This window comes from Mauremys reevesii, linkage group 2 (genome assembly GCF_016161935.1).
Source record: "Mauremys reevesii isolate NIE-2019 linkage group 2, ASM1616193v1, whole genome shotgun sequence".
NCBI lineage: Eukaryota > Metazoa > Chordata > Testudines > Geoemydidae > Mauremys > Mauremys reevesii.
The window spans coordinates 182,621,760-182,642,822 of NC_052624.1; the positions used below are offsets into that span (position 1 = coordinate 182,621,760).

The 21,063-nt window shown below is 40.1% G+C and overlaps 1 long non-coding RNA gene across 8 annotated transcripts in view; it reads left to right on the forward strand.

Annotated features, from left to right (window-relative positions):
• The window catches only part of LOC120399443, a 92,755-nt gene extending 72,004 nt beyond the window's left edge, over positions 1-20,751 (forward strand). For 7 of the 8 annotated variants that reach the window (XR_005595161.1, XR_005595165.1, XR_005595164.1 and 4 more), the window contains 3 exons: positions 12,226-12,284; positions 16,152-16,318; positions 19,972-20,751. This is a non-coding gene — a long non-coding RNA (uncharacterized LOC120399443). Of the gene's footprint in view, positions 1-12,225; positions 12,285-16,151; positions 16,319-17,754; positions 17,980-19,971 lie in introns of those variants that run through there. The other variant, XR_005595163.1, reaches the window with a different exon arrangement.
• Positions 20,752-21,063: the final 312 nt, after the last annotated feature.

The following is a 21,063-nucleotide window of genomic DNA, read 5'->3' on the forward strand; positions in this document are numbered from 1 at the left end:
TCTGCAGGCACGCTTGTGGGAGGTCCACCAGAGCCGCCTGCCGCCCTCCCGGCGACCGGCAGAGCGCCCCCCGCGGCATGCTTCCCCAAGTACGCGCTTGGCGTGCTGGGGCCTGGGGCCGCCCCTGATTAGTCGTGTGTTCATCTGCTCTGTAGATGGATTCTATTAGCTGACAGACAGAAATGGTTCACTATATGTCTTTCTAACTAACTTTAAATTAACTCTAGAAGAAATTTTCCTTTAGTGCATCCTACAGATGTCTGGTTCATTCTTTTCTCACAGGAAACTTTACAGCAAATTACAGCATAATGTTGTTTTTAAGTACCAACAAAACTGTTCGTAATAATAACCCCCCCAATATTTTTAGAAATAATTATTTACATTTTGTCAATGGAATTTAAAACTAATTAAAGAAGAAAACATCAATTAAATGTCAATTCCTTCCTGTGTTGCTGCTGTTATTTTATTGCTGGAGTTCTGTAATTGTTGCCAAGTAGCTTTCAAGGCACATCCACTTTCCTAGGAGTGATACTGAGAGTCTTTTTGACACAGAAGTGATGTTTTGATATGTTACTAATGGAACAATTATAAAAACTCTCTAAACACAGAGCTGTTCATTGGCTGGCTAATAAGCCATCAGTTTGTAAATGTAGGGGACAAGGACTTCAGAAATTCTCACAAATTCTTTCAACATACATGAACTATTCCATTCTGAAGACATGAAGTTAGATGACAGCAATGTATATTGCATGTTTCATGTTCACACATACACAAGAGGAGTGACTTCAATGTTTCATCTTTCTGTTGTACGCATTTTCTGGTGAAGATGGAGATCTTTAACATAGATCTGTTAAAAATGAAATGAAAAGGTTTTTAAAAGTCCCTTTTCTCTGTCAACACAGGCCTTTTTACTTCAGCTACTAGTATCAAATTCTGACTCATAGTCACATCAAAGCTGAAGGCTTAATAGTGTTGAGGAGGCTAAGATCCATGCCCATGAAATACAGTGAAGCCAACATAAACAAATGCCAGGTTCTCAGTAGATCCGGTATGTTCTGCAAAGGAAGCTCTTTCCTGCTGAACATCCGGAAAAATAATATGTTTGTTTTAGAGAGACAAAACTCATGGATGAAATTGGAATCTTACAATATAGTGAGCAGGCCTACAGACTGAACAAAGCTGATGAACACACAATTATTTTTATGCTCTGGGTGATTAAATTGCTCCTAAATAAAATGCAGGTAATTAACTTGCCAACAAGGAATCAGTTTAGAGTATATGTTTCTAATGGCTACACATGTAGCCAGCCACCCGTTACAGATCATCATGCTGGAAGGAGCAAGTCATTAGGAAAGAGCAGAACTTTGACACTGACATTCTCAACTTGAACTTTTTTTCTACCATCAGGCTGCAAACTCTTCACTTTTGAACCATTTTCCATCCATCTTTATTTATAAGCTACCATCTAAGTGCTGTTTCATTTGCAGAGAATTTGCAGCCAGTTCTAGTTCTACCATGCAGTGAAGACTGGCAGGTCACACTGGAAATGTCTATTATACTGGTGAGGATATGCATGCTTCTTCTTTAAATCTGTTGCAGGAAGCCAGACAGGCATGGGCTGGGAAAGTGCTAGGCTGAAGCTCTACCATGAAGCAGAAAAAGAGACAGAGTAGCAGTAGGAACAATATTTTTTCCCTTATTCTAATAAAACTCTGGGTCAGTGTCAGAAGAAAGTGATGACTTCTTTGAGTCTTTACCTTTGTCACATGATCATACACATTATTTTATCTAATAAATGTGGCTGAACAAGTTTGTTTTGAATAAGAACCTCTTTAACCAAAATCATCATCCTATCTCTCACTGAAATTTAACCAAACCCAGTCTAAACACCTTCCCACTACCTCCACTTTTCTCCCTTCCTATCTGTGACTTCAGATCACCTTGAAGGGGCAAGAGTGACCTGTGTAGAAGAGATGACTCGCCCACGGGTGGAGGAAGGTGTCTGTGAGAGAACCGGGGCTGCTATCCTCCCCGCTACTCAAGCATCATGCTCTTATCTTCAGGGGCAACTGGTATCCTTCTCCCCTGACTAGCAACCAGTGTGTCTACACAGTTCCCATTCCCTCCTTCCATTTGGGAATCCATATCATCCACTCTCCATCTTGGAGCAGATTCCCAGAGCCTTGGTCTTGGTTTTCTTTTCTGCAGAGTCTCATTCACAACAGGAGCCCTGAAATCCTTAGTAGTGACAGTCCCTTGGAGACACACTGCCAAAGAGAGTTTGAGGGAGGTAGAGGGGCCTCTAGCAGCCACAGTGGAAACCTGGGGGCCTCCACATATATCCCTGAGAATCCACAGGGTGTGGAGGAGAACTTTTCAGCAACTCCCATCCTCTAATCAAACAACATGGGGGAATCTCCAGGAGAAGACTCTTATAGTTTTCCTCCCCCTGAGCCAGCTGTCTTGGGTTTGTCTATGGGAGGGCGTGATCTGGATGATAATTATAATTAATTAAAGGGCACTGTGAGTGGGGGTGAGCCTCCCTGTCTAGTGGCTGCAGTCTGTGGTGGCAGCTCCACCTAATGGTTATGGGGTAGGGGAACCCAGGTCCTCCCACTCCACTGCGTTCTGACCCAGGGGACCTCTTGAGCACTGTAATGCAGGAGTCCTCTACTGACAGTCCAATTAATGCTCTCCCCTGAGCCTCTTCCTACTGCTCTGCCTCTCCCCTTGGAGCACATCACGGCTGGCGGTTGTCCCTTGTGACCTGAACCAGGGGTTTTAGCAAGGTAGGGAGTCTTGGCTCTGTGCAGCAGACCTCCGTCGAGGAGCGCCTTCCTGGCATAGCCCCTTTACAGCAGCGAGTGCAGGTCTGCCTCTCTCTGTCCGCCACCCTGCTGTGCTGAAAAGACTCCCTTTGAAGTCCCTCCTCTAACTGGAGCATGCCCAGAAGGCCAGTTGGGTTGGCGCTTCCCAGGCCCAGAGTTGTTCCTGCACATTAAACTCTCTTGAGTGTGGGTTTTATCCACCCCATCACAAACACATACCTCAGTGGTTCAATCCAATCAGCTAGGATTGCTTTGCATCATTGAGATTTGTGGGGAAAATAAAACAGGTTCAGGGAACCTATACTGATGTTTCTTCACCTCTGCAGTTTAGTGCTGTATTTTTGGGCTAGCACCATTCTCAAAATGTTTTCCCAGTTCTGGCAGTGTTCCTAATACTACAGCCTCAGTGTAACTCTTTTGTGGTGCTGGTTCTCATTTATTTTTTGCTAGAAAAGTTTATGCAGCTTTTGTTCATAAAATGAAAATGTTTCACCCCCTCTGTTTGCGACCCTAACATTTAATTGTGCCAAGAAGTGTATCTTTTTTCTTTATCATAGAATCTTCATTCTTGTGACACCTTGCTGTGTCTGTTCTGTGGTTTCAGGAAAAAAACCAAAATCTTTTACATTGCTGTATGTCATCGTTTCTCAGCTACAGTCAATACCAATTTTCTGTTCCTGTTGTTAGTTATCACTTTAGCTCTTTTCAGATCTCCTTCCATACTTCAGTCACTACTGCCCTCTGATTCTATATGCAACTCCTCTTTGATCTGTGTTAGTTACTGATAAATATGTGCACAACTGTTTTAAGAGTCTATGGATTCTGGGAAACAACTTTTCCACTTGTCAGTAAGCACAGCTGGACTTATGCTGGTCTTTCTTTCTGATTTAAGATTGAGAAAAATTATCTAAAACATTTGAACACTAGCAAACTAGTGTAGCTTATTACCTCATCATGAAACCATTTCTGACTCTTTCAACCTCTTTATAATTGCAGAGCCTAATAACCTAAGTGAAAAATATCTGTTTTCCAGAAGGCTAGTAATGACATGTTTCTTAGGATAGAATATGCCAAAATAACCAACATCTTTACTTTTCCAAACACATTAATTGCTGTCTCCCCAGCATTGCTTTTTTTATTTTCAAGTGGAGTCTCCATTTTTGTTCTTTTTTTCATCATCTTAGCCAGAGTGGACAAAATAACCAGCCCAGATAGCTAGCTCGTGTAAATCAGAATAGCCCCATTGACTTCAGTAGAGCGATGCCAACTTATACTAGGTGAGGATCATTTATAGCTGCAAAATCTAGACTAGCAGTAGAAATAACCATCAAAGATCAGTAGGTTCATCCTGTGATTTCATTAGCTTACCATGCAGGTAGCTCTTTTCCTTATGAGACAGCTGTAAAATCAAATCTGAGTAGTATCATCATTCTCCCTGATACATACAGAAGTCCTACTTCTTACACCCATCTGCCCTACTTTACCCTTTGAAGATGCCTTCCCCCAAGAATCTATAGGCATGCATTTTAATCAATGTCATTTGATTCCAGATTAAAAGTGGCTGGGATGCATAAATAAATGATTAAGGATGGAGCTTCAGGCATGAGTTCATTGTCACTGTCACTTGAAACATAGACTAAGAGTTTCTCATCTGAAAAATAAGACGGAGGCAACAAAATATGGATGGGCAGAAATGTGGTCAAGAATGCGTTGCTTAGTGAATTTCATACCCAGTAGCATCAGATTCATGAAAGAAAATATCTACGTCAAGAGGTTTATATACAGGTTTGTGAAATGTTTTGATGATGATTTTGGTGCTTTTCTTCACAAGTCATCAGTGGAGAAGTGGATGAATGAACAGCTGAGACATACAATCAACTGGTGACTAGTGAGCATAGTTTTAAATTATTTTATGAATTTCCACTTCTAGCCCTCTTGTTTACCAATCTACATCTCAAGTCTTTTTATTAGTGGCAGACCCACATGTTACTAATTATTGCATAGCAAAATGCGCACTGCAAAAACTGAAATATTTTTTGAAAACTTGTGAAATTTTATCCAGAGCAAAACATCATATTAAATCCCAGGTCTGAAATAACACTTGTGAGAATACTGGAAATTACCACAAAATCTCTTCTAAAACTGTTTTAAATTACACATTTATAGAATTATGTACTTCCAACTATGTCAAGGTGTTTTATAAGTCAGTTAAGATGAATTCAAAATTGACTCATGCACTTACAACACATCAAAATTACATCAGGCACAAAATCTTGACTTTTAAGGTCACTTCTTCTCACTAAGGAACAGATCCTGATACTCTTAACCTCACTGACTTTAATGTGACTTCTCTGGTGTAAAGTGCTATGTTCAGCATGATAGAGAAATAAAGTGGGTGAGGTCATATTTTTATTAGACCGATTTCTGTTGACATGAGAGACCAGCTTTAGAGCTTACACAGAGCTCTTCTTCAGATCTGGGAAACATACTCAGAATGTCACAGCTAAATACAAGATGGAACAGATTGTTTAGCATAAGTAGCTCACACACATTTCAGGGGACCATTCAAGGTGACCTGTTAACACCTCTCCAGTCATAAGGAGGAAAGAAGGGGTATGTGGTGGGTTTTTAGATTGTTGCAATAAGCCATAAATCCAGTATCTCTAATCAGTCTGTGATTTTTAGTGTCTAGCAGAGTTATGAATGTAAGCTCCTAGACTTGTTTTTGAAAGTGTTGTGCAGGTTTCCTTTGAGGATGAGGACCAATAGGTCAGATATAGAGTGATGGCTTTGTGGTAGGGTGTTTTCGTCTCTTATAATTTTCCTGCGTGAGTTCATTTGAGAGCGCAGTGATTGTCTGGTTTCACCCACATAGTTGTTATTGGGGGCATTTGGTGCACTGGATGAGGTACACCACACGTTGTGATAGGCATGTGTAGGACCCATGGATCTTGAAAGGTGTGTTGTGCGGGGTATTGATCATTGTAACAGTGGAGATATGTCTGCATGTTTTGCAGCTGTTGCTCTGGCAGGGTCTGGTGTTGCTTTAAGTTAGTGTGTCTTGATCTGCGGGGAGCTTGCTTCTGATGATGAGTTTGGAGAGGTTGGAGGGTTGTTTGAAGCCCAGAAGAGGAGGTTCAGGAAAGATTTCTTTCAGGATGGGATCTCTATCGAGTATGGGTTGTAGTTGTTTGATAACCTATATGGATTCCAATTTGGAGTGGTAGGTAACAATTAGGCATGTGCAGTTAGAGGGAGTTTTATTTCTGCATTGAAGCAGGTTGACTTGGGGTATTTGGATGGCCTGTTCTATTATGGGATCTATTCCTCTGGTGAATTGTCCTTGTTTGGTGAAGGTGGTTTTGAGTGTGTTAAGGGGTATGTCCTTCAGCATTATGGTACGATACATCCCATTTTGGTCAAGAAAATCCTCTTTTTGGGACCTGTCCCAGGCGTCCTGATTTTTTTTGGCAAAACTAGGCATTTGTCCCATTTTGCTCTTGCCATCTCATCATTAGTTGGGAAGAGGAAATGGGACAAATGCCCAGCTTTGACAAAAAAAGTGGGGCACGAGGAACATTTTTTGAGGGGGGATGAGTTGCAACACCAGCCCTGTGCAGCAGAGCTTGGATGAGCAGAGGTGCCAGGCAGATTTGGCCAGCTCCATGCACGGGAAAGGGCTCAGCAAGCGGCTTGGGCAAGCTCTGTGCAGGGGCTCGGGTAAGTCCTATGCAGTGTCCCATTTTTCCTTTGTGAAATATGGTCGCCCTATTCAGCATGAGCAAAGCTATCACAATCTGGCCCTATTCTTTGGCCTATAATGTCCGCAGTTCCCTTCATATATAGCAGCGGTCGGCAACCTTTCGGAAGTGGTGTGCCGAGTCTTCATTTATTCACTCTGATTTAAGGTTTCGCGTGCCAGTAATACATTTTAACATTTTTAGAAGGTCTCTTTCTATAAGTCTATAATATATAACTAAACTATTGTTGTATGTAAAGTAAATAAGGTTTTTAAAATGTTTAAGAAGCTTCATTTAAAACTAAATTAAAATGCAGAGCCCCCTGGACCAGTGGCCAGGACCTGGGCAGTGTGAGTGCCACTGAAAATCAGCTCGCGTGCCGCCTTTGGCACCCATGCCATAGGTTGCCTACCCCTGATATATAGTATTAAATAAATGGACCCAGCAATTTCCTCATCTACATATTTACTATGTGAACAGTGGTGGTGGTGCTTCCCTAGTTCATGCTATATTCCTGACTTCTTATAGATACTGTTGACGAACTGTGTCTCATTGTTGTGCATTGGAGTTCTATATTTAGAAACTCTGCACATAAGCATATCCTCTTCCTTGCCATCCTCGAACATCTATAACAAACATCCTCTGAGTTTGTCATTGTCAAGTTCCTTCAAACAAATGTAAGCTATTTTAGATACTTCAGACATTTTATTTTTGAACAACTTGACAATACTTCTGCTTGCTTTATTTCCCAATAAAGTGTTCCCACTGTATTTTCCTATATATTTTTGAGGCAAATCCTGACCACTCCCCCCAAATACAGCCCTGCCCCCATGGATGTGGTTAGATAGTATGGTCCCACCTCAAAGAGAGTAAGGTATCTAGAACCTGGGTAGGGGTTCTGCACCCCTTGTTCACCATAGAGCATAGGTCCGTGGGAGCTCACTTCACTCCAGTTCTTCTGTGAGGCCAGGTGTTAGGGCAGGGGCACAGATAGAAGATTGAATGTGTTCGTAGATCCACCAGCCATTCCTCCACCCACATACATCCCTCCTGTCCAATTCATGGAGAACCCCTGTGCTACACCTATGTACTCCTGCATTGGTGGCAGGATGCAGCCATCATTTTGGGCCTAACAGAATTCTCTGTCTCCCTGATTCCATTTCTAGTGGGAATTTTTTCTAAAGGTATAAGGGATGCAGGAAATTAATAATCTTTTTATGGCATATTTACCGCTATTTCCTTATTTATTCTATTATTTAATCTGTTATATGTAGCACCTTAAGTGTACATGAAAGTGCAATATGAGAACTTTGTCTAATGAATAAGAGTTTCCCTGCAAAAGACTAACCTGCTAAAGGCACAAGTCAATGTAGAATACAATATAGAAACAAATATAGCAGAATGATGGGTGGTTATTATGGCTCCAATTCATCAGAGCACTCAATACTTAAGTATTGACTTCAATGGGACTTATGTATGAACTTAACTTAAGCAAGTGCTTAACTTTGTTTGTTGGATAAAGGTTTATAGCTAGGAGGTGTCAGAGTATTTTGGTTTTGATAAGCTTTTAGAAAGAGGGAAAGATTTGATATTTTAAAAAGTAGCCTATTTCTTGGACATTTTTTTAAAAAGTACATGCCTTTTTTTACAAGCTATTACTTTAATGATATGGACACCACTTTTTCTGCTAATATCGCTAACAGTCATTGGAGTAGAATGAGTAGTCAGCTTCTGGATAAAATGACAATCTCGTGTTTCACTGTTCTCCTGAGTTTGCCAAGTGTCATATTATTTAGCTATTTTCACACGCCGGCCAACTCGTCATCACAATCATTATCCCAACCTCTCGAGGTGATCTACTTAACACCTCATTAAAAAAAATATGTTCAGCTCATCTCTCCTCTAACAGCTCTTCACTTGTCAACAAGTCCTGTTTTTTTCTCTTTCACATGTGGTCCTTCTGGTACTCAATATTTGTCAATCATTAGCTTTACCCTCTGGTGTGATTTTTTTTCACACTTCTTTTTATCCACCTCATCCATACTGTGTCTCATTGCAATTTCAGCCTACATCTCCTTACTGTTGAATTTTTTGTTCGTGTTTATACTTAGTCTTGATTACTAATGAAAAAATATAATATCATATAGATAATACCATTATACCTTCTGTCCTCTTTTATTATATATATTTTGTTTGCTTTGTCTGAGTTATCAGAAACATGTTGGCAGAACTTTTCTGTAGAATTTGTTTGTTGCTTTGCTAGAAAATTCAAGCTTTTAACTTTTCCCCTCAAAAGTTCAGGGTTGTTTCTGGAGGAACCTTCTTGCAAATAATTTCACAAATAGAGATGATAGTGCTCATTTTATATAGAAGAAACACTTAGAATGAAAATTACCAGGTTAACAGGCAATTTTCCCATTTTACTCTAACACTAGAGAGAAAAATATGATTACATGATATCAGAAAAGTAATAGTTTGAACATATTTTGGATGAGCAATACGGTACTTTTGACTATATTGCTGTCCTTCGGCTGCATCTTATGGCAACATTGCAATATGCTCCAGAGAGAGATGTGTTTAGGAACATCATGAGGACTTCTCAAGATTGATGAAAGTGAAGTATTTAGCTAATGTAGTCTCTGATAGTTGGGGTATAAAATGTGTCATGCAGGCAACCAAATGAGTACACAGTGGTCACCATTTTTTAAAGGAAGTCGAGCATTTGCCTGCAGTGGTTTCTCAGGTATCACAGTTTCTTCTCAACTTAGAATAGGACCTAACCGTGCTATGTGAGATAGCACTATGCAGTCAATTGTGGGTAAATGCTTACTTTGTAATGGTAACCACTGTGTGTCTGAAGGGCTGCAAAGAGTGGGACTAAAAATTGTGGGCACAAGTGATCAGTGAGGTCTCTAAGAACCTAGTTTCAAATATCTGCAACTGCCTGTCACCAGACCAGGTTTCATAAGTACTGCTAACATTTTAGCCAGCCACTAATAATCAGAATCTGAAACCTCTTATTCAGGGAAAATGTGTCATTCCCCCTCCCCCGCCCCTGCTGTCAATCAAAGTTTTCCTCTGTTTCTTAAGTAAATCATTAGCTCCATTTAGGGGCTGGTTTAAGTCAATCTAGCATCTTCGGCCACACCTCCACATGGAGGACACTTCTGGTCCTTTTGCTGTGGTCTCACGCCTGTGTCATGGTCCTGCCTTTGCTTAGGGTGATAGTGGCAAGAGACACTCAAAAAAGAGCCATCTGCTATATTGGTGTGTGGCCCACCATCTAGCCTCTTTGGGAGGGTGGGATCCTCCCTTTTAAAATCATCCCTCCCTGACTCCAGGCAGACTGGAGTATGTCCCACAGATGGGATGAACAAGCTCACTGGAGCATGAGTCTCTGGGGGAGCGCGGGATGTCATCACCTCAGCAAAGTCATGATGGGATGATGGCAATGAGATCCTCCCTCAGCTGGAGTGGTGCTGTTGAGGATCAGGGAGAGCCCTCCATAGTAGTGGGATTACAACCCAGTAAAATGAATGCGGCAGCTGCACTTCACCACCTCTCTGAGCTATTATTTCAGGCTGGTATCTTGGCATTGGTTACACTTTGGATTACATTTTAAGGTTTCCTTCACAACCATGAAGGTAACAAATCTGACATCATTTCAAAACACTTCTGGGGAGGGGGCAAGTTGCAGATTCACTCTTCCTATTTTCTGCACTGAAAAAAGTCTGACCAGAGCAAAGATGGCCAGGATGTTCCTATGTCCCCAGCTGCAATTTCAGCCCTATGGTAGCATTGGCAGCCAGAGGAAGTTAGAGCAACCCTTAGGTTGCTCTGATATCTATACCTATATCTATGATCCTTGTACCCAGAAACATCATGATCTAGGAGGGCAAAATTAAGCTTTATGGTGGCCTTTGTCTGTATTTTGGCCAGATCTGACCCTTTAACACCATTTGAGCTGGAGCTGAACCTGAAAATGCAGCACCAAAAAGAAGAAAACCTCCCACCCAAAATCCCCATTAACATTTTTCAGTCTTTTTTGTTTTCTCAGAAAACTGTCACTTGTGTAAGCCCCAAAAGGGGAAATATTTAGAATAGGAGGAAGAATAAAAGCAGTGACTATTTTGTCGCATCCTTTACATCACCACAATCAAAAGCATTGTTGGAACTCACCAAGAAGTCTCCAAAGTGCCTGGGAGCTGAGGATGATAACTTGTTTATAACGTGCATGTGCCTTTAAATAGATCCTGTCACAGTTAAAAGGTGAAAACTGATGGAAAGGGTGAATGGTAATGATGGACGCTATTCTGACTGCATCCATCACTCCTTGAGCTGTACCTGTCTGTTTATTCATGTCATCAATGTCATAACAACAATTGTCTTCAGAGAAGCTGTGCATAATGAGTTCTTTACTATGATGATCCAGTGAAATGGATTATTGTTTGTCAGCTTTTTAAAATGAAGTGCATTTAAAATGGCTGATGACTAAAATGCTACACCATGGGGGCTGCTAGCCATGCCAGAATAAATAGCTCGTTCGTATAACTGTGTCAGTGCAACAACAAAAGAAAAGGAAAAATATTGGCATAGTAAATACATATCTGCAGGACTGAACCATCTTCTTGCTTTTCCCCTACTTGCTCAGAAGTGGGAGCTACAAAGTACAATATTGTTGCTATTGCCATCACCTCAGTCTAATAGCTCCCATTATTCATAGGAGGGCAGCTGAGGTCACTTCCATGTGCTTTGTGCAAAGAACCCTACTATTCATCCTTTATCGTCCTCTAGATTGTAAGCTGTGCCAAATGGATTCGGGAAGCAGTCTATTCAAACTCCATGAGATATAGATTTGACCTTGAATTGTCCTTGTGTTTTCTGGTGTGATCTTACATACTCTATGAACAAGACTTTTCAGCAGCCTTAAAAAAGAAAATGGCACATTTTGTCTTCAGATTAAAAATAAAAGTAAGCATAAACATCTGGGTGACTGTAGAAAGCTTCTAACATTTCTCGTAGATGCTTGGGGCCTCGAGCTCTTACTAGAAGTGTGATATAGTTTTTCCTAGTAATTAGAAAGAAGCCGGCCATAGTTCAAACCTAGCTAGCTGCCATAGAAATGAGAGGTCCTTCTCAGCAAACTGACGTTACAATTTGGAAATAGCTTGCTTATTGCAGCTGCATGCTGTGTTGTTTTTCTTGTCACTGTCTTTTCAACCTTGATACTCTGATCAATAAATGCACATATTTTGCCAGCCATGGTAACAAAAGACAGTCACTTCCCCTCAGGTTTCTGATACTTAACAGAGTGCATCAAACATTAGCTGAATTCTGCAGTCCCTTCCACTCAGTTGGAGACCATCTTGAGCTTTGAGTTCCCTTGCTGCAATTTAGTGAAGGATTTGTTCCTCTTCCCATATGGGGGTGGGGGTGGGATGGGCAAACTGCACACACTAAAGGAAATATACTAGGTCTCTCTTGAATGGCAGTGTCAAGTTGGGGAAGCTCTTTGGCTGCTTGGCTGAAAAGATTTAATAATCTGGTTTTAAAAGGTTTTGGATTGAGAGTTTATTGGCTTCTTTTTTTCTTTTAGATTTATTTTGAATAATTTACAAATGACGTGAAAATGTAATCTACAAATATTTTTTTTTCAGGAATGAAAGACATCTGGATTTCAACCTACAAAATGAAATGAATGATAAAGGACACGCAAGTGAGTTTGAAAAACAACAATAACAAAAAAGGAGCCCAGAGGAATTCTGTGGCACTCATTGAAGCTATCTGACTCTTTGATTTTCCTGGAGCTGTTCAGATACCAGTATAGGGTTTGTTGTTTTCTGGCCATTCTTTTTCAGCTCTTCAGCAGCATTGCATTATTCTGTATCCATGACTCCCAATCTTTGCAAATGTACTAAATTAAAACCCATGTGAAATATTCATTGGAGGAGTGTGGAAATCAGCCACAGAGGCATTTTTTAAGATCAGAATGAAACCTTGTTATCTCAAGAGAAAAGCTCAACAATTGAATAAATAATAATATTCATCCTTTAGACCTAAGAATAAGTTTCTACATTTCACTGAACATATATGTAGATTTTCCCACCCCTCCCTTAAAAAAATAATTAAGTAGCATTTCTTTTAAGGAACTAGTAATGAAGATTGTTCTTAAAGAGCAATTTTCATGGAAAGAAGAAGCAAAGGTTTCAGACTGGATTCTGTATAGGCCAGCAAGGGAGCAAATGAAAGGAGAGTCAGACAATATGGAGGTATAGCAGAGGGAACAGTCAATATGCTAATTCAGGTTGTTTCTGTATACTTCCATTTATGGAAGTAAGTGAGAGGTATTAACTATAAAAAAAATAAAGGGAGTGATTCTCATTCCCTGCTCTGATGGTGCAAAGGGGCCTTAAGGTGAGTGAAAATATAATCCTGATTTATGGCTGTTTTTTATATTGCAGATATATTCTTTGGCCTGAATTCTCATTTACATTAGACTAGGGGACACTCAGATCCCTTTCCACACATGAGAATTCAAGCTAAAGAATCTATCTGACTAGCTGTTCAATGCTGTAATGCAATGGACATGGAAGTAGGAGATTCTTTCCGTCCTGTGTGTTGATCAGTTTATACCCTGAAATTTGAAGATCTCATAATTTAGTGATAAGATACTGCTGTGCTGTGTGTATTATAAATACCCTCTAGAAAGACAGATGAACAAGTAGCTAATCTGATAGGAATAGTGCAATAGGAAGTTGTATATTTTGTTGTGCTCCTATTAAGTCACATAGAGAGATGTTATGTGTTCCCTCTTGGTCAGTTTTTTACAGTGTATAATTTAAAAGATGTTAATTTTCTTTCTTAAATCTAATTCACAAATCCTGTAGTTGTGACTTATTAAAATACTTGAAAGAAGGCTAACACAGAGCTTTGTTTTGGGGAAGTATCATATAACAAATATATATATTTTTATCCTCCATAGTTTTTGCCATTAACCAACATTTTAGATAACAAACTGATGTTTAATGGCACTTGATGTTTGACATTCTGTTAGACTCATTTAGAGCTTATGCTTCTAGTCTGCAGCATTTACACATTATAGTGTAATCAGAGTAACCTGTTACCCGCGAAGTAAGGGCTTGTCTACACTTGGAAATGTACTACACTATTTCGGTATAAGCCAGTGGGTGGATGATCTTTCCAGAATACAAGTATCCACAAGGGGAGTTATTCGACAATAGCTATTTTGGTAAACTTCCTAGTGTAGACAAGCCCTAACACATCCAAATGCTATGGTGTTTTATGAAAATCAGGACTTTCTGCTTACAGAGGGCCACTGCAAGACACTATCTTAGTGTCTTTGGAGAGAAAATGACTTGCGTCTGCTCTCTATCCTTATTTGTGTCAGAGGTAATATGAGCCATTGGGATTACTGCCTCCTCCTATTGGCCAAAAAGGGGATTCATATATATTTTTAAAATGCTCTTTACCATATGTGGCCACATATCAGCTAGCTGCTTTGTTACTGAGCCTAGGAATTCATACCATTTACAAATACAGACCTCAATTCAGAAAACAGGAAATGTGAGAGTACTGAAAATGCATTTGTCTGGCAACTCTAGACGACTGTGTCATACGTAGTCAATTTAACAAACAGCCCTTGTACCATGGGAAAATTAAGGCACAATCAAAACTTTATAGTAATCATCTGCCCCCAGAATGAATTATAGACAGCCTAGTCCCAGCAGTGACATTAAGGCTGTTTTAGGATGTTAAAATAAAGAAGGCTATGTGATTTTCTATTGTCTTATGTGGATAATGTCATAATGCACACCTTATTCTAGCTGCACAAGTGACCTGACCCTTAATACAAATCTGAATGTTAAATAAATATATTGTAAGATTACTTTCTTGGATCATGCAAATAAACGGCTTGTGAGTCAGTCTGTAGAATGGGCTTTGGGCTTTAACAGCACAGATTGTCCTGGATTCCTGGGACCCTACTGTTAATAGAAATAACAAATTGATACAAAATAATTAGCAAAATAAACCATGCAACATCAATGGACTAGCTGCATTCTGTTCCATTTGGAACTCTCTCTGTGGGCTATGACCAAAGTCCACTTTTTTCTTAACATCTATTCAGGCAAAATTTCTACTCAGCAGATTCCTTCACAGATGTGAGTCAGCCACACTGGTGCATATTCCCATTGACTCTGGGAATTTTGGCTGAGTAAAAGGTGAAGCAGGGCATCAGGATTTGACTCTAAGAGTGAGTGCTACTTTACAAGCAAATCATCTGCCAACAAAATCACAGAATAAGACTAGACTTCAAGGGAATTAACTTATCGGTGACCACTGAGAGGAAAAAACGCTCTCAATCTTTAACCATGCTAATGTGTGAGGGAGGTAACTGAAATGAAGAACAACTTTGTTTTTGTTACACATGGCATGATAAATGACAGATTATCATGTTTTTTTAACCATCAAACTTGTTTTTAAGGATGTCTTCTCGCTCTATGAATTCAATAAACCAATTTAAAAAGAAAAATGGAAAAACAAATTCCCTCATGTGTATACCTATGGATCCCCACCACACTAGTCAGCAGCAGAGCAGCAGACTCCTAGAAATGGCTTGTACCACCTCTCAGTTAATGTATTTGTAAAATGGGTAGATTAATAATTGCTTTTCCCTGGGATATGAGACCATATTTAATAGTAGTGGTTATAAAACAGAAATATAATGATCTGTTAGTGAAGATGAGCTTTGAACCCATGGCTTCCCTGGCCCCCATCCCAATACTACTCCCGGGGGAGAGGCTGTCCCCCCACTCCACTTTTATATCCATGGATATTGCTTGGCTAGGCAATGCAATGGAACAGGAAGGGTGGTTTACCCAAAATACAGAATGGATAGCAAATCCAGTACACTTCACAAGTTTTGGAGGGAGGGGAAATGGAGAAGCCAACTGATAGGAGCTAAAGAAAGAGGAGATAGCGGAATGAAATAACCATGGTATGAAATGCTGATATATGGCAATATTACTGCATGATGCTACCCATTGCTTTGGTACTGATCCTGGGAACTGCAGGGTGCCATTAACACCACTTAAAAATCAACTTCCCCACTGAGGTTGGGAACACTCAGGACCTCCCAGGAGGGGCTAAACTTTACAATATTGAGCCCTTGTTTTTTCATTTTACTACTGGTTGCAAAATATTAGGCAAAGTTGTAAACAATGGATGCATTTGTCAGATTAGAGTATTTTACTGCAGTTCAAGAAATGCACCTAGAATACTTTCAAATGAACTCTTTCTTCATTTCTCTTGACTTTTTGTGTCAGAATAATTTTTTCCCCACAAAGGGACTTCACTGTCTCATAGATTTTGCTAAACAGCATGAAATTACTGCTTATTGGCTCACTTAAAAAGTGAGACTTTTGGTGTAAACATGAGTTTGCCTGGGCTTGTATTTTTTACAGTATTTTATGGTATTCCTTGTTGTATTACTTTTAACTGTTGATTGATAGAAAAAATAATAATAAAACAAATAGCTCTAGCTGATTATGTTGTCACTCCATAGAAAGCTGCTGTTCCATCCTGGAGATGATTCGGCAGCAATGGTGCAACCACAGCACAAATTCCATTTCGATAGTGGAGCCAGAGCTGAATGTCACCTTTCTCGCACACAAGCTGTCTTTGCTAATGTAACTTTCAAAAATGAGCAAGTTTAATTGTTCCTACAAAAATGTGAGTACTTACAGCCATTTGATGAGGATCTATATTTGGAGCTAACTAGCCTTTTACTTGCAGTGTGAATAAGTTCAAAGAACGGTCTGTGACTGACCCTTTAAGACCTGAATTCTAGTCTCCTTGAGTTTGTTCAGGTGGTATATAAATATCACCAGAGCTGTATTGAGCTCAAACCATGATGAAAAGCCTCTGAAAGCTGACTTGGGGAATAAAGGTGTCTTTGTTTTTCATTCCACCTTGCTCTCTGGAGATGAGTTTACTTGATTACTTCATTTAGATGGCAAAGTAGGGCCAGTGCTGTGAGGTATGGCTGAGTGCCTCCTCTGCGGTGGCATTCCCATCTGTGCAGAGGGCCAGCACAGGGCCTATACACCACTTAAATTCAAATTAAGCCTTATTTTTAGGACTTAAGTAGTGCACAGGAGGGAATTTCACCCTAATGAGTCCTAAAGAAATGGATTCCATCCCTGTGTGCCTAGTCTAATTACATTCTGAAGAACGTAGCTGAAATTGGCACTAGGGCCTGGTTGTTAGTTTAAGAGTAAAGTGTCCAGGAGGAGGATGGACTTTTTCAGTACAATTTTTCTATTAGCTAGCATTAAAAAACAGGAGCTGGGGATGAAAATCCACAGGTGGGAGGGAAAGGATACAGAGACTTAAAATAGAATCCTTTTTATATCTCCTATGATGTATCTATCATAATGTAATCTGAATGGCCAATAAACATGCACAATATATCATAGGAATGCAAGATGTGCTACATCAGACTAATGGTCCTTAATGTTTGATATCTGCCTCTGAGAGTGGTCGATGCCTGTTGTTTCAGAGGAAAGTCTTAAAAGGAAGATTATCTTTCAGATTCCATATGCATGATCCATCAATAAAGCAGTGCTCACTGGGGATTTTGTAGCTATGACCCATGGTGAAGCTGTCAAGATCAGGAGGCAGGATACTTTAGGTGAATGGCCTTAGATTATGAAACACCCTACTAGAAGCAATAAAACTAAGCATAAGCTTGTTCAGAATGTAAGACGCCCCTTTTAAGGTTATCCTCCCCTCAACGTTCAGATAATTTCAAGGAATTTTTTTTGCACGCACAAAGTCCACGTCCTCTGAGTAGTAGCAACCAGTCATGAGGAGTATGGTGCTTTATGATAAATAAAAGGGGGAGTGAAAGAATGATCTCTCTTTAGAGGTTCACAATCTAAATTCCAGATGCAGACCTGAATGTTGCAAACAATCCCTAGCTTTATAATGGGCCAAACCCAAGATCCAGGTACCATGAAGTTTTAGGGAGCTCATAATCTGGATCCCGATAAGAATAATGAAGCTTGAGCCCTTCTCTAAAATACACTGCCCATATTGATACTCAAAACAGGGATAGGTAAAACTTTACAGTTTGGAGAAAGGAAAAGGGATGATATCTTTTTCAGATGCCTCTACTTGTGCCTTGACACAATGGGAACCTCCTGTCTGAGAGATGAAGCAACAACAACAAAAGGGTGGGTTGGCATCTACAGTAACACAACTGCAAGAGATTTTAATTAAGGCTTTCCTCAGGCTTGCAAGATAAGAGACTTTTAATTTTTTTTGTCTTCATTTTTTAGACAGCTCATTTACCACGTTGGAATAATAAAGCCAGCGTTGGTGCTTCTTCATCTGCCCTGGAGTTTCTAAAGTTCATGCCAACTCTTTGCTTGGAAGGCATGCCCAGGATAAACTTGGAATGCTTTTATTTTTGAAATCAGTATTGCTTCTGTAGAGGAACACGTTCTGATCTACACATTGATGGTTAAGGGATATTAAATTATTCATATTCTAGATATCCCTAGAAATTGAATCCTATAGTGTAAAAACCTTTCTCCTCACGCAAACCACCCCCAAGACCCAAAATAACAACTTACAAAAATCTTTAAGAATTTGGCCGTACAGTGTTATTTCTCCAGATTTCCATTGGTTCTAAGACTAGTGGAAGTATAAGCTAACAAGTTTGTGAAATACAAGCAATCCAGATATAGGGATGGATCCTCATATGCACTAAGGCCCACATCCACAAAGGTACTTAGGCACCTAAATCCAAGTTTTGGCTCCATTGAGATCCATAAAACCTGGTAGGGTTTGGCTCCACTGAGATCCTTCCAAACCTGGTAGGTACCTAAACTCACTCAGTGCCTAAGTTTTCAGAATAAAAGTTTCCTATGTGCCTAAGACTCTGCCTGTGAGCACACACACTGCTGCCTCCATCTAGGTGTCCAAATGTCTATCTCTCGCTTAAGTCTCAGAGCAAACCAGGGAAGATAGGCATTCGGCAGCCGAAATTGCATGTGGGGCAATGAGGAGCCCTCATGCAACAGATGTCACTTCTAGAAGCATGTTGCTTTCTAATACAATAGAGGGGCAGTGATTTTATAAACACTCATCAGAGGGAAGGTTACTCTGGGTGTCCCCAACACTTCATCTAGCAGCAAATGTTATTTCTTGAGACACCTGTCCAAGGCCTCATCTGCTGAGTTTGAGGCATGATGAGAGTACATTCCTGGCACCTTAGAATTCCACCTTCCTTACAGAAAGGGAGTATTTTTTTATTCCCACAGGACTCAATGTTCTTCAGTGCAAATACCCTTCAGGATAGGTGGAACTTTAAAGTCCAGTCCTGTGTAGCCTAAGATGGTAAATTGATCCCAGCAAATGCATGTTTCCTGTGTGCCACCATAATTCCAAATCTCCGTGGATGCAATTTCAGATGTAGTAAGCTAAGGCTGAAGGACAGCAAATAATTTGTTAGCCAATATACACTGCTTGTGTTACTCACTGTGATGCCTGAATGTATTAAATATGTATGACCCTTTAACAAGGAGCTACAGCAGTAAGTGCATCAAGCTCCAGAAGCAGCAAGGAATTGTTTACAGGTTAGCACTCTGAAATATTTATTTTGTCTGATTTAAATGGTTAGTCTGGAACATTTTAAATGATACTTTCCCAGTGTAGATACTTGTCCAAAGTTATAGCAGCAGACTTCACAGGCCAGCTACAGACTACATGTTCACACTGAGCTTATTTATTGTTTAGAAAATCAGTGCAGTTGAAGGACTGTGCAAAAAAGCCCAGAGTCCTTTTGAGAACAAGGAAAAAAGAAAAAAAAAGGGAGGGGAGAGAGGGAGAAATGAGAACAGAAACCCTATAAGCTATCCCTGATGGAGGTAGGTTCCTTTAAAATCAGCCATAGTGGAGATAAACAAAGCATGCCAAAGATACGCACCAGCTGATCGACAAAGGAAAGTCTTCTACTGACTATCCCAGTCCAGCTATAAAGTAAGGTATCTCATTTGTGATTCAACCATTCCCTGCCCTGAGATTTCCCCATCATTTATGATGTATATCCCCTAATAATAACAGAGCTATTAACTCATAATTACTTAACAACCTTGCCCTTTGCAAACAGTGGGCATTTAAAAATCAATCTCTGAAAAGATTAGTGGGGGATTTACTGTCTCCAAGAAAAAATAAACCACAGTAAAAGTATAATAAATAATTATAGTTTAATTATGATGGTATATTGCCAGAATATGTTAGCAGGCCCTGTTGAGTCAACACATATTACATTAGCATCTCTCATGAAAATATAGTACAGACATTTTTGCCTTTTTCAGATGTGATGGATCTCGATGTGCATCAAGCCTCACAATATCACAGGTGCAAATACTGAGGCAAGGAGAAAGAGTAAGTGACTGTCTCAAGGTCATAAAAAGAGTCCATTGCAGGCCTAGGAAGACAGGCCTGATTTCCAATTGTCCAGGGAAAGGAGACTGCTTCCTGGGCTACCATCTGTTGAGAAATATAGACGAATGACTAGCTCTTGCTAGTCTCCCACTCTTCCCCTTGTAGGTTCCCCAGCTTCTTACTCTTCTCAGTATCCTTTGGCTTGCCACTCCTCCCTCTCTAATGGTCATCAAAGTTTTGCTCTTTAGTTCCACATAAGCTTCTGCTGTTGGCCTCCTTCTAGAGATGCGGCAGCAGGGGCTCTAATAACAAACAATAAAATCTACCATGATGGCAAAACCATTTCCGACCACAGCCAGTGCTTGTCTACATTTCCTATGCAGAGATGAGATGACTTTCACCGATGTTTGTTTCTGTTACCACTTCTGAGTCAAGATGACATGTAATCATGAGAAAGGCTCCAAGCGCAGCATGGGAAAGTGATTTCTCTCACCAAATTAAATTTTAGTATAAGTGAAACAGGATAGGATGAGCAACAAAATCCAGTGCCTGAAATGTTTCCAGTCCTTCCCATACACATGTCCTTCCGTGAACAATGCTCACAAGTCATTGCTCCTCCTGGCAGAAGCAACGTTCTCTCCGTGCTTTATGAACTTTTACATGAGCTTGACGGCTAATTACACCGCTGAGGCTTTGCCTTTATTTCTTCTATGTTGATAGTTACTGATGTAATGTTTTTAAATAAATTATTGTAATACAGATAGAGTGATTAAACCAATTGTGCTGGAATGTTAATATTACTTAGGAAAGGGGAACTGAGGGGATTATCTGCTGTAATTGGCAAATAGCCTTGCGTGACACAGGCATGCCCAGGCAGGTCTATTACTCCTGCATCCAACCATCTTCTCTATATTTTACCAAAGGTGGGGTTGTGTGTAGTTGCTGCTGAAAGCTAAGAACGTGCTGATTGTCATGGTTATTGCAGGAAACAATTTAAGATATATGTAAAATGTGGGATGTTA